The following is a 19,163-nucleotide window of genomic DNA, read 5'->3' on the forward strand; positions in this document are numbered from 1 at the left end:
TTTTTTCGCTATTTGGTTCGTTATGGTGTCGAGTCTTGTACCAAGGAAGGAATTTTTTCTGTACCGCTTACAAAAAAAGTTATTGTAAAAAAACAAAAAAACCGTTTTTTACATGTTCCATAATTTTACACTTTTGCCGTTTATTAACGATCCTAGAGATCGTTTATAATTTTGCATTGCTATCTGTCGTCTGCCTGTTGGTCTGTTCGTCTGTTCCTTTGTCTGTCTGTCCATCTATCTGTCCGTGTGAACGATAAACTTTGTTTAGAAATGTTCGATCGCTTTTACATCTCCGTTAGTTATGAACTGAATTGCATGAAATTCAATATGGGCATAGCTTTAGCCATATAATGCGCAATGCCAAAAGTTGAATCGAATCGATTCAAAATTCACAGTGCCCTTTCGCATCTCGACTATTTATAAACCGAATTGCAAACTTTTTTACTTATAAAAGTATTTGAATGAAATTTGATACATAGGCACTTGAAATAAAGGAAAATCAAACGCCAATTTCAAAATTTGGTTTTGCGCATGCGCAGTGCCAACTTTTTTATTTATGGAAGAATTTAAACGAAATTTGATACATAGGCACTTGGGATAAAGGAAAATCAAACGCCAATTTCAAAATTTGGTTTTGCGCATGCGCAGTGCCAACTTTTTTATTTATGGAAGAATTTAAACGAAATTTGATACATAGGCACTTGGGATAAAGGAAAATCAAACGCCAATTTCAAAATTTGGTTTTGCGCATGCGCAGTGCCAACTTTTTTATTTATGGAAGAATTTAAACGAAATTTGATACATAGGCACTTGGGATAAAGGAAAATCAAACGCCAATTTCAAAATTTGGTTTTGCGCATGCGCAGTGCCAACTTTTTTATTTATGGAAGAATTTAAACGAAATTTGATACATAGGCACTTGGGATAAAGGAAAATCTAGCGCCAGTTTCAAAATTTTATTTTGCGCATGCGCAGTGCCAACTTTTTTATCTATGGAACATTTAAGTGAAATTTGATACTTAGGCGCTTGGAACAAAGGAAAATCTAACATTAGTTTTAAAATTTAGGTTTGCGCATGCGCAGTTCCAACTTTCTTATTTAGAAAAGCATTGAAATGAAATTCTTCTCATAAACTGAAATTGAAGTAGCACGTCAACAATGGATTGCCCATGTGCAACGCTATCTTTCATATTTGTGGCCGGATTTTTACGATTTTAATAGAAGTTGCATCTTACAATAATGGGAAATGAATGCAAGTGGAAATGCGCTTTATGTAAATCGTTTACGATTACTTTTTAACTTGTTTACTTTTGAAATAGAAGTTGCATCTTACAATAATGGGAAATGAATGCAAGTGGAAATGCGCTTTATGTAAATCGTTTACGATTACTTTTTAACTTGTTTACTTTTGAAAAGAAATATTTTCTTTATGTACTCCTTTGACAGCCAAAGCGTGCGGACATTTTTTTAAATCGGTGATAAACTTCAGCCAATCAGGAGAGGCCTATTTGTGAAGAAAAAGTGACGTCAATAGAACGAGCTCACCCTTTATAATTTTGTGCCATAATAAGCCTTACATTAAACGGGAACAATGACAGACGCAGTCTTGAAGCGAGTAAGTATTTGTAGCTTTTCAATATAAAAGGAATAATTTTAGTAGATTTCAGGACTTCTTTTGTACAATCATTGCTGATTAACTGTTACGAATTTCATTCCTCTCAATTAAATGCGTCGAGTCTCAATTACATTGACCGGGGGCGGAAAATGAGCGAAATATTTCCCCTTCAAAAAATAAACGCGCATATTTATTACAAACTTTCAACGGCAATAATTCTAAATGTCGTCGCCTTTAGGGCACTTTATGTATAAATTAAGCTTGGCCATTTATTAACAGCTTGAGAGTTTTATTCAATAAAAACCAAAGCATTGCGAACCAACCAACCCTTTACTTTGAAATTTCATTTAATCAACAAAAGCTGCGCTTTATGGCAAGATATGAGAACTCCTTTCCGGCTTTTTTTGTAATCCTTTTTTATAAAACGGAATTTTTTATGGAGAGACTAGCATAAAAAGCGTAAAACAGAATGAGTAATTTAACATTAATCTCCATGGAAGAGTAAAGTAGGAAGTAATATGGTGTTTAAGAAAGTTTTGAGATTTAGCAACGCTTACGAACCCGTTGATGATAATAATATATACACTCGCCGTTGAAGTTATTTGGAACTTCAAAGTAGAAAGCTGAATAACTTCGCTATTGTCTCTCCTCCAGTCCCTTGGAGAATATATTTCCATAGAATCCGGAAAATTACATCCTCCATAATGCAGCAAGCATGCGAATCTACGCAGCTATAAAATAAGTATGTTTTTTCTTGGGAAATATAAGAGCGTAAAATTTTGGGTAGGTTTACAACTTTGAATGTAATTAAAGATCCACCGGTGCGATTAATTGCATATTATCATCATTATTAAAAATTGCAATCGTATAATAATAACCAACTGTAAATAATGTATATAAAGAATCCGATTAAATGGTTACAATTTCGCATCAATAATCAAAGAATTGTATTCATAGAATGGACTCCCTAAGTTCACGGTTCAGTCCAAGTCCTAAGATAATTCAGCTGGAAATGTAATTACATTAAAAAAGAGATGTAGATAAAATGTATTTGAATAATAGAGAGGCTACGGCCACCTTACTCATGCGGAAGTACCCATAAAACAGAAAAGAAGGTATACCAGATCGAAGGCATAAAAAGATACTTAAAAAAGGTGGAAAAGGAATGTCTTTCAACAGCTATAAATTGTACATTACATATATATAGAACTCTAAAGCACTGATATGTCAAAGATGAGCAAATCAAAATATCGATACTTTAAAGTTTAAAAGATATGAATGACACCTTTTTTTTGTAGAAACTTGAATATTATCCAATATCCAATGCCGACACGTTTTTATTGAATTTAATCCCTAATTTTTGTGCATTAATAGGTAATTTTAATCACCTAGGGATTAAAAAAAATTTTAATCCCTCATTTTTGATTTCTTGTAAAACATTCAGAAAGTACCTATTCATATTCTTTATTTTCAGAACAGGTAATATGCACAATTTATAAAGGGCCTTAGTGTACATCCAGCTCTTCCTATATAATGCCAAATAACTGAATCCTTCTCCGCCTCAACAATGGTAACAACTCTTGACTTTTAGTTTTTGTATCTGGAATTCTAACTACCAAATTACGTAATACTAACTAACGCCCAAATGTTGTCCAAAGCAATCGAGAGCTTCCTAGCAGAGACTTTAGGCCTTTACCAGAGCTTTCTAGCGCCGCTCCAAAGCATGCCCATTCCAAAGCGTTATGGTCTATTCTGGAGCTGTTCTGAAAAGGTTTGACAGAATATGGTAGCGCCACGTATTGCAGATAGCGCTCAACAAAATGGAACCATGCACTTACTTTTTTTAAGTTGCGTTGGGTCTTGAGGGAACCTGAAACGCAAAAGAGTTGTTAGTAAACGAACTAAGACTTAATGAAAATTAAGATAAGGTAAAGATAAGGAACGAATGCTTGATATCGTACGTTCACTCCTTCTATACATCTAGGTACATAGCTGCTTCAGGTTACAGCTCGAAGTATTCTGCGGATACCAATTATTCAACCGGTTACTAACCAATATCTTATGAGCATCCGAAAAACAGCCAAACACCTGATTAAATATACAGGATGTCCAACAATGTGCGGAGTTTGAGAACTTCCGACCTGAAGTTGACTCATACTTGATTATTTTAAATAGGGATGCCCTAATTCTGCTTAATTTGTTTAATTTACGTAAATTTTGGATTAAATTTGTTATAACTGGCCATATACCAAAATCGCACATTTATCTGAGTTTCTTCAAAATTATTAGATAATATTCACGAAAATGCTGTAAAATAAACTGGCCCATTATTTTCAGCATTCGCTCAGGAATTCATGTCAAATTTTGCAGTTTTGGAAATGCATAAACCCCCTTTTCGACGTCAAATTTAGTTGTGATTTGTTTATTAGTAGGTGCGTTAATTCAAAGTCAACGAATGGTTGACAATGTTGTAATGGCTAAACAAGTTTTCTATTTTTTTTGCCTTTCTATAAAACCGTTCATTTTGAATATAAGGGTGTAATTACTAATTAGTGTCACTATTTTCTAGTGTAACACTCATAATATTGTTTAGAAAAAGAGGTTTCAATTAACAAAATTAAGTTTCCGCATTTTCGAAACTGCGTAATTTTAAATGAATTCCTGATGACCCTATATATATTTTTTAGAACAGTTGAACAGGCAATTTATTTTGTGCACCAGTAGGTATATTTTACAAAAATTTCGTAAAAATTCGACTCGGTCTGTTCGGTTTGGGTTTAGAACCTGTTTATGTCAAACTAAATATAAATTAGATTAAAAAAATGAATCAAAATTATCATTCAAAAATTACTAAAAAAAACGTACTATCCCATGTGATTACAACTATATGTACAACTTTAAAAATCCATTCGCAATAGTTTCACATGTAATAGTCGAATCAGTTCGTCGCTGAACACCCTGTATGTGTTGAGGGAGGGCCCAGAACTGGTTAAAGAAAATAAGTTTTAAGAAAAACCTGTTTTTTTGAAAAAAATTAAAATAATTTTATTGTTCATTCTTATAAATACTTATAGATTAGAAGAACAAACGTTGCGCGAATTTCATTAAAAAATTATAAAATAAAAGCGATTTTTTTAAACAGAGCGTAGTAACTGGTCCTATTATTTTATTATTCAAGCTTCGTCTGGACCATCATATGTCTTGGGGTTCCGTCAATTAGGTAGGAAAGTTTTGAGTTGCGCAGCCCTTCAGGGCTAATCTCTGAATACGTTACAAGCTTAAAGAGCATTAGGAAGATAATAACTCTGCCACCTTAAGCAAGAAAAATCTTGCCGACTATTTATATTTATAGATATTTTTTCAAATTTTAACCAAAGATTTTTCTAGTAAAGACAAGGATATCGCAAACCAAATGTTCGCATGCGCAGGCTTAAAATGTCAAATTTATTATTTATGGAGATATTTTTAGCGCATTTTCCAACTCATGTTGAAAGACGCTATTATGACCACTTTCCCCGTGCGTCCGTCCAAGGCCTTAACTACTCCTACAGTTGTCAAGATATTTGATCGTTCTTTTGGCATTCGGTGGATAATAACTCTGGCATTTTAACGAAGAAAAATCTTGACAACTATATAATTGCACATGCACAGTCTGCGCAATCTCAACTTTCTTTTTCATAGATATTTGTTTGAAATTTTAACCACAGACGCTTCTAGTAAAAACAAGCATATCGCATATTGTCAAAATCAGAAGTGCGCATGCGCAATGTGAACTTTTTTATTTATGGAGATATGTATTTCTTTGAAATTTTAACCATAGATGCTTCTAGTAAAGACAAGTATATTGTATATTCGTAAAAATAAGATGTGCGCATGCACAAACTACGCAATGTCAATTGCTAATTTATGAAGATAGTTCTTTAAAATTTTAACGACAGATGCTTATAGTCAAGACACACCTATCGCAAATTGTAAAAATCAGATATGCGTATGCGCAAACAGCGCAATATCAACTTTCTTATTTATAGAAATATTTTTTTGAAGTTTTACCCACAGATTCTTGTAGTAAAGGTAAACATATCGCATAATAACTAATAACTTTAACGCATTATCCATGAGTTAATCAGCACTTCTTGACAGGTCACGTAACGGACTATTTATGTGTACAAACGAACATAAGTTGTGACATAAATATTGTTATGAATAAGAAACTTTGCACTGCGCATGCGCACACCTGATGTTTATCATATGCGATATGTTTGCCTTTACTAGAAGAATCTTTGGTTAAAATTTCAAAAAAATATCTCCGTAAATAAGGAAGATGACAGATTGCGCATGCGTACATCTGATTTTTACAATATGCAGTATGCGTGTCTGTACTATAGAATTGTCTAAAATTCAAATAAATATCACTATAAATAAGAAAGCTGACATTACATTGCGCAGTCTGCGCATGCTCACATCAATCGTCAAGATTTTTCTTGGTTGAGGTGCTAAAGCTGTAAACTACCGAATGAAAAAAGAACGAACTAAATATCTTGTAACCTGTAGGAGTAGTTAAGTAAGTTTCGAACGTACGGATGGACGGATGGATAAAGTGGCAAGTGGATCTCGTTACTCGGATATTTTCGTGGTTTTCAAGCCCAGATAGGACCCTCAAAATTGTGTGGGGATACTCTTAGGCGCGGAGCTACAGTGTCCCGGGGGTGCAGTGGGGGAACAACTAACCGTGCCGAAAATTGCTCTGAAGTCGTTAGTTGACGGTTTTCGCGCCTTTCGACTCCAAATGTCTCCTCGAGAGTGCCCGAGGATGCGCTGTGGGTGCGCTACGGGAGTGTTGGTAGGTAGGTTGGGATGAAAAATTAAATGTAGCGAGAAATTGCTCGAAAATCGATACTCGGGGGGTTTTTGTGTGTATTATTACAATTTATTCAAGTCAACCTCGTCTCCCACGTATCGCCACCTCTGTGAATTCGAGGGCAGATCTGGATTCTGCGACCGCGAAAACCCCGGAGTAACGATTTCTAAGCAATTTCTCCAGCTTTTCATATATGTTTATAATTTTGCTACCCTTAGGTAATTTTCTAATAATGACTCACCCAGCATTGTACAATAGGTATTATTCTTCACCCCATTGTAGCAGCCGGCACTCCCATAGCGCAAAAAAAACCCACTTCACTCTCTTTCTGGATATAATTCAAATAATTAAGCTTTTTAACTAGCTGTTTTGGCTAAACGGTTGTTGAGATACAGTAACAATTTTACTACCTTGAACAATTATTCAAGGTTTCGGCTGTTTATGGGGCTTGCCTCGCACTCGTGCGCTTATGCGGCTCTCGGACAACCTAGAAATACATTGAATTATTTTAGAAGGTTAACAAAAGTTTCGAAGAATACGAGCCAGAATATTAACTCAAAAGGGATTTTTACGATGTTTTCAGACCTACCCCTTATACATACAGATGGTGACGCTGGGAGATAGTAATTCTAGTATAAATTGTAGCGCCTAATGGACGAATAATTTTTAAAAAAGTTCAAAAACTGAGTAGAAATACTAAAAATTATAATTCATGGTATAAACCCATGAACTTTTAAAACAATTTAAACGGGCAAATCATGCTAGAAGTAATGAGGTCAGTATTTGTTTGTGTTCTTGCTAAAGATCAAACGACTGTACAGTTACAAAGCAAACGCCTACTTTTTTAGTTACAGTTTATTGTTGCTATTCTAAAAAAAATCTTACCCGAGACCATTACAATACGGCATAATTCCACGTGAATAAATAATAGATACATTATAATTGGCCAAATGACTTTCACTTTAATCCACATAATACATAGTTGGCTCCTCACATGACTCATTGATATCTCTATTAGGTGACGCAACACTGTCATTTTCTATTTAAATGAGATATTGAAAAAATGTGTTACAGAATTTTTAGCGATGTTGCAGTTTGCAGTGGGTGGGTGTGATGTTCGTTAGGTGGCTGGTGTCTTATTCTAGTAGTTAATAACTGAAAATTTTCAAAATTAGTAGACCATCTTATTGTTAAGCACATCGACGTCTGAATTACTATTATACTATTATTATTATAATTATAAATAATGGCATAAACGTATAAATCGTTTCACATTCTTCCTTTATTTTGTGCATAGCATTTGGTTAGCAAGCATTAGGGCTTGAAGTGGGGGGTTGAAAAACGGTTTTTTAAGTAAGCGGCCAAACTAATTGTATCCCAGGGGCCAGGAAGCAAAGTAAAATTGTTTTGTATGATGTTCCAATCGTTACTGTATTAATTTTCGGACCTGATCATCCTTGAATGCCCAATTTCATTTTATAGAAATGGGATAAACGCATAAACCTCACCTCTTTTAAAGACAAGAACTAGATAGTAGTCGATCTTGCAAAGGCTACGAACACTTAATCTATTTCTATTTACCAATTTTAAGTGTATGTTAGGTACGAAAAAGCGTGACGAATGGTAATCATGCATTAGACCTTCGTTCACCCACCCTCTACGATACAACGAACATTCGAGCAGGTGGCACTGGTAGGTATCACGCAACGTTGACTATGCTTTTACTGTTTTTATATAGGAACATTAACAAATCATTTTACCAATGAATACCCTCAAAAATGTAAATGTATATGGATTGTTCTCAGCGAAGTTTGTACAGGCAAATGCGCAGAAAGTAAGAATTATGGTATTTAAAATAACATTAACATTCTAATGACCATAGTGGACAGAATTATGGTATTTAAAATAACATTAACATTCTAATGACCATAGTGGACAGAAGAGTGTAGTTGTCAAATATAGATTTCAAATATATTACCCAAGTCTTATTTATTTTTGTACTGGGATATTTTAAAAGATGTTTCGTTAATGTCAAAAGTAGTAAATTATCTACACTTTTTCATAACGCTGTAATTTTTGTAGTACATCGAATATTTTTGTTTCCTTCCATCATCAAGTGTACATTAAATTATAGACAGTCATTGAAACTCGACCGAACAGTAAAGATATAGTAAAAATTTGAATATGGTTTGGCACTGTTAATTAACTTCCAATTTGCTATATAGGAGTATTTAAAGGTAATTTCTTTTCATTTAACATTTAAGTATTGAATTGAATACATATTAAATTTGAACGTAGCCTTATAATTCGCGAAGCTTGAGTGTGATTTAATTGCATCGAAATAAATGCATCCCCCAATGTTCGTTACTTTGTTTTCCTAAAATGCGGTCTTTGGGAAATCATGTTTCCGACCAACGTTAATTATGATTAATTAAAATCGAGCCACAGGAAATTATTCGTTTGATGAAGGTCAATTATTTGTAATTGGAATTAATTTTGCTCGAATATGCGAAAAGTTAACGTAAATTATATTAAATATTGCTGAAAAGATTAAGTATTTCCTTTTGGTTGCCTCTTTGTATTTTACCCATATTTTAATTTTATCGTTTCATTGGAGTATTTCAAAGAAAGTTTGTACTCATTTAGGATTATTATAAAAAGGTTACTGCACCTGTCAGTGAGGCCAGAATTGACCCTTAAATTTTGGTTCTGTAAACTGCAGATCATTTCAACCCCCAAGACCGGATCGCGTTTCCATGGCCAATCGGCAATCCATCCTGAGTACTGCATCCGTGCGTTCGTAGTAGACCGAAAGTGAAAGGCCTGTGAGCACATCAAAATGATGTAGCCCTGGTACAAGAACCTTGAACCTACAAAGGGCTAATACGAGATGTGAGACTGAAAGGAGCGCGGATCGTTACTGAGCCAACCGAAATCAATCTCAGATTAGCTAGAAATAGCGCCGACAGTGGAAAGGGCTTATGCTCGGATCCCCATACCTTCCCTAAGATCAACCAATCATAGAAGTTTGCAAACGAGTGGAATACTTGTCAGCGAAAAGGATTCCAACTCCTTCTCGGATGTGATGGCAACGAAAAAAGAAAATATAGAAGTAGGAGCTTGGGCAGCTACTATCTGAACTTCGCCCTTTTAGTTACTATTGCTCTCGCAATGTACTCACTTGTAATTACTTTTGTTTATACTGAATTGATAATATGGGTGCAATATCAAATATGTAACCAAATAAAGGTATTATTATTATTATTATTATCATTATTAACATTAATTATTTAGAACTATTGGTGGCTTTGTTTGCTATAAAATGTTGGGACGTATACAATATCTACCCAACATTAAACAAATTAGCTAGACAGATTATGGCAATGGTGCGAAAAACGACAAATCTTCGAACGCTCTACTGAAACGTTTTAGAAAATAGGTTGTTCATTTTTTAAGAAATTTAAAAAAATGCGCCTAGTCCAACGTTTTGAAGGAAGAGAAGTGTGAATTTTTTTGTTATAATGACTATTAGTGGTCAAGAGGAAGGAACAAATATTATATGGCAAACGCTTCACAAGCCTTCCCAAGGAAAATGTGATGACTTCGCATCTACCTACAATGCATCTTTATTCGGCCCTTACATTGACTACAGCCTGCAGCTAACGCCTACTGGCCCCGGAAAAAACAGGCATTCACTCGCTCTACAAACTTTAATATTCGATAGCTACACGATTTTTTGTAACATTAATGTCGTAATGATACATGAAAACGATGATCTACTTTCCTTTGACCTTACCTGCATTTAACCTTACCGCCATCCATAGTAACGACTATATTCAGATATTGCATCAATTTGCATACATCAAATACAATATTATTAAATTATTGAAAGCCTCTCAGTCATGATGGGAATAGACTGGTTAACAATTAAACATCAGGTAACGATTAATGATAATTTAGTCATAGCGATTAAAATATTCCCCTGAAATTGATGAAAATTTCATTTCATCTTTAATTCATAAAATGTAATCAATAGAGTTGTCTGAAATGAAATGTGAGTTGTATTGAGCAAATACCAAAATGCTATTAGCACATTTCACTGTTCCTATAGACGTAATTGTCGCTATTTAATCACGAATAATATATATTGTCATCTCCATTCTCCATTGTTAATAGGGTACATTATTTTATTCAAAAGTAGGCCGTGAAGCAAATAGCATACGTGCGTCACTAAGGTTATTAGGTATTGGCCATAACTACTAAAAGTGAGTGGTTAGTTATTTAATAAGTACATTATAAGCGTTAAGTACAACAAACAACTTGTTTATACAGGACAATTTTTAAGTCGTTTCCCTAAGAGAATTGTTCGTACTTTGTGGATACAATACGAATCTAATAAAACCATCCTTTAAGACGGTGTTTCGATGCGGTTTTGTTAGCGTATTTTCCTCAAAGTGAAAAATCGCTATTGGCTGCAGTTTGTCGTCCGTCCGTCCGTCACACGTACACCTTGTACACCACTGAACCGATTTGAGCGATATGGGGCTCATGGCTTGGTCCAAAGATTCCATGCATACCGATATTTTTTGGTTTTACGCATGCACATTGTCAAAAATTTGGATTAAGATATGTGCAATGCTAACTTTTTTATTTATGAAGATATCTAAATGAAACTTTATATGTAAACACTACCAATATAAGTAAAATTAACGACGTTTTCACAATGTTGTTACGCATGCGCAACGCCAACTTTCTATTTATGAAAGCATTTAAATGAAATTTTATACATAGGCATTTGGAATAAAGACAAACCTAACACCAGTTGTAAAATTTGGTGTTGCACATGCGCAATTCCAACTTCCTTATTTACTGAAGCATTTAAATGAAATTTAATACATAGGCACTTGGAATACGAGCAAATCTAACGCCAGTTTTAAAATTTGGTTTTGTACATGTGCAATGGAAACTTTCTTATTTATGACAGCAGTTAAATGAAATATCATATATGTAGGCACTTTGAATGAAACTAAAACTAATACCTACCGTTTTTAAAATTACTGTTTACGCATACAGCAAGTGTTCGGTCGACACGTGATGACAAGAACTTGGCTCGGCAATGCTTTAGTTTAATACAGTCAGATTACATTGTTGCATGTTAGATCTAAGTATCTTTTTGTTTATTGTAGCGCATATCTTTATTTTCTTTTTGAAATTGCTTGTATACATTCCCATTCTTATGCTTACGTTATGGAATTGTCTAATTTGTTGTTCTCATGCTCATAGTTTTGTTAATTAAGTATTTAAATAATATCGATTTGTTTTAGTTTTCGATGTGCCTTATAGTTAGATTATCACATTGTTAAGTTAATTTCAGTTTAGAAGCTTGTAGAGGAGGGAGTAATGGCCTTTCGGCTTTTCCTTTATGTCCCTAAATATTATTATTATTATTTCAAAATTTGTTTGTATTTGTATACGCTGCACTATTTTTCATTAAACTGTATAGACTTCGACGATAGGCGGCTCATTTGAAAGAGAATGGAGTAAGGATCTCGTGCCTACCGGTATTTTTTCCTGGTCATAGCATTAATATTATTAGGAGGAAAATACGCTCTCGTCATATATGTTTGCCATAATCACTTTTTAAACTTCTTTGGTTTTGTGGTGGCTTCTTATACAGAGCAGTCCATATGAACAGAATAAATTCATATCTAGTGTTATTATGGTAGGTATACTGGGAAAAACCTGAGATGGATGGATTATTGTTTTCAATTTGATAATCTATGGTAGTATGAAAATATATCACCCCCTTCTGAATTATAAACATCTCTCGAAAGTTTTGAATTAAAAGACTGGAAGCCGGCCTCTTTCATTGCAGACATCTTGAGAACGGAAGATCACATAAAGCTGGGTCTCCATTTGTAACAAATGATCCGTAACGTAACAAACACGTTCGCAACGTTGTAAAGTTGACACGTCGCGTCCAGAGAATTTAAAATTTTGCAAAAGTTAAGCCCTGACGATACATAATCAAAAGTGCCAAAGCGATGACATTACGTTGGATATGGTACTGGCTATGCCCAGTTTGAATATCATGCAATTCCGTTTATAAATTCCCGAGATATCAAAAATGATCGAAGTCCTCGTGTGAGATCAAAGGGAATTGGCACATATATTTCAGTATTCTATTAACCAGGTTTGACTCCACCATCAGTCTTGTCGGGGGCTACCATATTCCCTTTGTCCGTACCCACCTCCAACTTCCCATTCATTCGCAATTCGCGTTTGAAGTTTTAACTCCATCAGCAAGATCTTGTGTCGGGAGCTACTATATTCCCTTCTCGGTGCCCACCTGCGACGTACCGTTCACTCGCAATTCGCGTTTGAAGATTTAACTTGACCATCAGTAAGATCCTGTCGGGAGTTACCATATTCCCTTTGTCGGTACCCAGTGCCAACGTCTGCGCTAAAAAGGCACTGTACATTTTGAATTTAGAATCGATTAGGCTCAACTATTGGCATTATATCGCTAAAGCTATGCCCAGTTTGAATTTCATGCAATTCAATTCATAACTAACGGAGAGGTCAAAAGGGCCATCCTTATTTTTTGGTCTATCGAGTGAGCGAACGATCGGGCGAGTGAGCGAACGATCGAGCGAGTCAGCGAACGATCGAGCGAGTGAGCGAACGATCGAGCAAGTGATGGAACGATTGGCAGAAAGCATAAGCGCTTCGCTTAAAACTCGAAGGAGTTCATGTGGCACATTGCTTGGAAGGGATTTTCAGTCTCTGCGCATCAGTATTCAGTTTTATTTTTAGTTTGATGCAATCATAACTGAAGAAATTAATTTTGGAGATGTAACATTTTTACAATATCCCCCATCACAAAACTCTACGTAGAAGAAATGAAGCAAATAATGTCACATTTATTATTCAATATATTTTTGATCATTTGTGTATTACAAGTTCTAAGAAATTTACTGCCATTTTTAGAAATTCAGATTTCTAGCCGTCTGCCATTTTGTTTTTCGATTACTCCGAGATATTTCATCTACATCAAATTAGATGTTGGTGATCCCAAAACATCTTATGATGCCATTTACTACAATCGATATCAATTACCTGGAATTACCGCAATTGATTACAATTTTAATTAAGACTCAAATCAAATTGTGCAAATAAATCCGCCGATCAATTCCATAAAAACGAGAATCGCTTGACCACGCCCACAAATGGGTTCGATTTCTTAAATTTTAATTAAATCGCGTATGAGAATTAATTAATTGATCAAATCAATGTCCAATTCTACAAAATTCTTCAAATTTCCCAGAAATAATCAAATAAGTCTTCGAAAACACCCTCGCCAACGTAAGTAAAACCGCGAATCTATTTAATTCGCCTTGATTGACCCCGCGAATTAATTGGAGAATAAAAAAGAGTGAGGGTAAAGTACAAATGAAAGAGAGGTGGGGAAACGTGCCACGGTTCTACTGATCGTTATCAAATTTGTCCGACAGTGCCGCTATACCCAAGGCTGACTCAAATTAGTAGATGAACTGAGCTTAGTTTGTTTCATCAACTTTAATATTTCTGGTGCGTGAATCGATGTGCATGAAATGCATACGCAAAATAGTAATTCAGTTTAATTTACATATTTCTGAGTAATTCTGAACCACTTTAAACTCTACAGTTTTTGCTGTAAAATGTACAGGAGGGCAAGATATTGCATAACACTAATTCCCAAGTTAAATCCCTATGTTCCTACTTACCGTGCACCGCCCGGTATGCTCTTTGACCCTTCCTCTTAAATTTACCACGGTTTGCCACGCTCATTTATCCTGGAACCCCCGGGGAGTTGCCAACACAAATGTTGATAGCTAATGACTGAACCAATTTTTTCGACTCTACTACGCTCCATTGCTGTTAAAACACTTTTAAAATATTTGAGGACGACCACTGGAGCACAGGTAGGACCGTATGCTAAGTAGCTACGTCATTTACAGCTTATGACTGGACTATCTAGCCTCTCACCATGCGCAAAATGGGGGGTAATCAACCCGAGGGAGGGTGGACAGGTAATTAATTGTGGTTGTTTAACTCGACCGTAAAAAACAACTGTGATCAATTTCCTGGCACTATGTTCGGCCCGTTTATTCGCGAAGTATGCAAGAGTGATATACAGAGCGTTGAAGTCGTCTGGAATAGGCGTCTTCCCGAAAACCTGAAGAACCACACGCGCCATCAACGAGGGCAGGGTCTCCGCGTAAAAGTTTCCCTTGAAATGGCGCAGCCGAACGGTTGACCGATTTTTTGACGGGAGAGTGGCAATAAGGCACACTTGTTCTTGTTCAGGTTGGTGGGTCAATGGTTAATGCAATATACGGAGCATTCATCTCATCACCACGTCGCGCATGTTGTTGTGTATGCAGCCCCCTAACGTTGGTTCCAGAGGCAAATTACCGCGGGGCCACGTCGGAACTTAAAGATCATAGGTATTAGTCCGGACGACAAACGCGATATATTTGAAGAATCGTGCACTTTTGTATAGAAGCATGAATTTTTGTATACGACTGACCTATACGCCAACAGTCATTTTAAACATTAGAGCCACTCTGGCTCTCTGCCAGGGGGGGGGGGCGTAGGGTGCCCATTTCAAAACGTCCGTTTTAGCAGTGGTATCCATTCGGTAATACCTCTGCCAACTCGCAACCACTAGGGCTAGAACAAAATTAAAACACGGATTTTGTTGAGCACCATCGTAGCTAAAAAAAATGTTATATTGATATTTACCCTAAATGTATTGAGTGTGGCTTTTTTTTGGGGTCAAAGTTAACCTTGATTTTGTTGATGAATGGCTCCATATTAATTAGTGTGGTCTAATGGTTGTCGAAAGTATTACACTAATTTTGTTTATTGAAAATGTTAGTCGCTATCGATTTCGGACTTTCTCTCGTCCATCATCAGGCGATACGTCGGGATGGCTAACATGAAAAATGTAGTGAAGAATGTTTTATCTGAATATTATTTTGAAATCTGTAAAATTTAAGTGAAGAATGAAAGGCGTGTATGGTGAAGTGAGGTTGGAACTAATATTTCCGATAGTGCAGCGTATGTACATCCTGCAAGTGTACGAAATTGAACTTGCCTTGCACTCCACGTTGCAAGTGTGGTGGATACGATCGTGAATAATAGCTATAGTACAGTATTAATTAATTGTATAATTAATTAATTATAATAATAATTATTCTAAAGCTACAATTTTCTTTTCAAACTAGGTACATATAACATTTTACTATACGAAGAATAGGACAAAACAAATAATATAAAATTAAAATTTCATTACAATTTAATTTAATTAATTAAATTAAATTTATGTATGTTAATAAGTTTAACTATACATCTAAAAAATTGAATAAAAACAGTATTTTGAGTGAAGATAGCTTAGATTCTCGACTTTTTGTGGGAAAAACAATAAAGGTTAACTTTAACCCCCAAAAAAACCACATTCAATACATTTAGGGTAAATATCAATGTAACATTTTTTTTAACTAAGTTTGTGCTCAACAAAATCCGTGTTTTAATTTTGTTCTAGCCCTAATGGTTGCGAATTGGCAGAGGTATTACCGAATGGGTACCATTGCTAAAGCCGCCATTTTGAAATGGGCACCCTACGCCCCCCCCTGACAGAGAACCAGAGTGGCTCTAATGTTTAAAATGACTGTTGGGGTATAGGTAAGTCGTATACAAAAATTCATGCTTCTATACAAAAGTGCACGATTATTTGCTAATCCTCCGGACTATATGTGCCAATTTTCATAGCTTTGCTTTGAGTATTTAAATAGGAATCCTAATCCTTCACTCAAGTGGCGAGTGCGAACTTTTTTCTTAATCTCCCAGACTAATAGGAACAAAATATCCATACACTCAGCAATGTATCGTTATTGTACATATAAATAATGGTGCAGCCAATAATTTGTAGCATGAAAACAGATTTATCCTACAACGCGCTAACATGAGAGTAATCAAAAAGTTTTGAAATTTATATTACATCACATTTTTACCAGTACAACTTTTCTTGCAATGATAAAACACCAGCTAATTCCCTTACTAAATTTGGGAATATTTTAAAGCTGCTTGTACATATATTTGTGCGTATTCGTTTGCATATTAACTCGTTTCCCTCTGGGATTCGCGTAATGAGTTTCACCGAAAAAACGCAATCCTACACGTTCTATAAACTAATTTTTATTTTTCCATTCCCCCAAGACCCCCGCACTGTATTGTGTTCCGTTTCATTCTATGGGAAAAAGCTGCAAGAGTAGGTAATAGGGAAAAAACCGAAAACAGTATAATCTTACCGAGAATCTTACACTATTTTATATTATTATGTATTCAGAATTCTAAGCATTAAACTTCTCACATCCCATTGTATTAACACATGAATTAGGAAAACTTGCAGTTCATAAACAAATGCCTACAAGAACAATTACACGCAACGCAACTAACTTTGAAAGCTGCGTTGCGGAACCATTATTCAGAGACATACCAACTAAAGTTATTACTTATTACATATATATACTTGCTGTACGCTGTTGATTTAAACTAGGAATTTGAGAGGGGTAAGCAATTTACGACAGCCGGCGTGACGATCCCTTGATTATCACGTTATAATATTTTTAAGTTTTTAATTAGCGATCAAAAATGAGTGACTATCGAGTCGCCTTTGGAAGTAAGTACGATTTCCCATGTAAACAAAAATTCCAAAGGTGACTCGACGGTTACTCATTCTTGATCGCTACGTATTTTATTACTCGCACACCTTTTCATAGATCAACGTAGCGATTTTGATCCACTTTTCAACACAACAAACGTTAATACTTTTGTCAAAATTAATCACCATCAAAAAATATGATAATAACAATATTATTTCCTTCAACATTACATTTGTACAGAAAAAGTCAAAAACATTCAGGCAACAAACAAACAAAATATTGGCGGATATAAACATTTTTCAAAGGTTGTGGAAACACCGATTGACGATATACTTGTACAATTTGTTTTTAAGGTTATTCCAGGTAACGCAGCTCCCTTATCTTATGAGGTATGGTTGTAAATTTTGATTTCCAACACAAGTGGAGAATTGGGTCCTATTTTAGAACTCGCGCCAATTCTGTCCTGAACTGATTATTGATGCGTACCGAAAAATTAAAAACAAATTTACATATTTCAAATATGTTGATGTATAAACAAAATCAATGTGGACTGAGATTTCGGTCCAGACGGATGTGTCTTTAATTGTTAGTCAAATTTTCGTTTTAAATTATTTAATTAGTCTGGTGGGGTTTTACGTTTAAGCACGGAACGATTATTGCATGTTTAGTTGCATCCAAGTGGTGTATTTTTTCCTTGTAAAAGATTACTTCCTAAAATTGTTAAATGTACGCAATTTATCGCTTATTTTCGTTATCAATTTTGCTTTCTTAAATCAGTGACAGTCTGGTTTTAATTTATGGGCACTTTGATTACTTTTGTTAAAAGGTTGGTGTAATTTATTAGTAATAAGAATGCATTTTATCGGAAAATTGTTATCTTATTAATAAGAGAATTCTGCGTAAAATCTTGATACGGGGGTGTGTTCAATTCAAAAGGCACTGTAAATTTTTTTCTTACAGGGTACAGAATAAATTCTTGTAATTTTTGATTATATGTTTGTTTGCATTCCAATTTGAAATCCAGATATAGTTTATTTTTCTAATTTCTTTTAATCCGAATGTTATTCAATTTTATCAGAAATTTGAGTAGCGATTTCATTGGAATTTACGGAATTTGAATGAGGGCATCGACTTTTTCTAGTGTATTAGAGATTTAAGTCAATGTTAGAATTTTATTGTTGTGTCGGAACCCAGTTTCGCTGTCAACACATCTAATTAATTTTAAATTTTTGACACAGCCTTTATGATGCAAACTGTCATATTTTATGCATTTTACACGCTTTTTAACTATACCAAATAATTCATACAAAACTCAATAATCTCCATCTGATAAAAATAAGAATGCTTGGATGGATATTAATACTTGAATTTGACTCCTTGAATACGCAGCGCACATTCTATTTTCTGTTAAACGTAACAAACTTACCCTCAAATAAAGTAATGTATTATACGTATATCTGTGCTTCAACTAAAAAATAATAGCATACTTAATAATTTTATAAATGTAAAGAAGTCCATTTCCATGGCGCTTTTCTTTGTCTCAATAAGTCATCGAGTAAATAATTATTTTAAAAAAGGAATGAAAAATGGAAATCGTTCCTTGTACTCTGCGAGAGACTCTTCGTAATCATTTAATAATATAGTAATCTATCGTAAACAAACAAGATACAAAGAATCGTATACGAACTCGTAGAAGTAATAAGGCGAATTTCTTTCGATAAATTCCAGTAAAAAGGTATCACACAGACGAAAGAACAATTCGAAAAATTCCCCATAGAGCATTTCCTCGTGTGAGATCGAAGGGACTTCAGCGCATTTTTGTGTGGCAGATCAGTGTTTTAATAGCCCGTGTTGACTCCACCATCAATAAAAGATCTTGTCGAAGGCTACTACATTCCCTTTGACGGTACCCACTTCCGACGTCCCGTTCTTCCGCAATTCGCGTTTGAAGATTTGACTCCGCCATCAGTAAGATCGTGTC

Source organism: Photinus pyralis, unplaced genomic scaffold (genome assembly GCF_008802855.1).
Source record: "Photinus pyralis isolate 1611_PpyrPB1 unplaced genomic scaffold, Ppyr1.3 Ppyr1.4_LG2, whole genome shotgun sequence".
NCBI lineage: Eukaryota > Metazoa > Arthropoda > Insecta > Coleoptera > Lampyridae > Photinus > Photinus pyralis.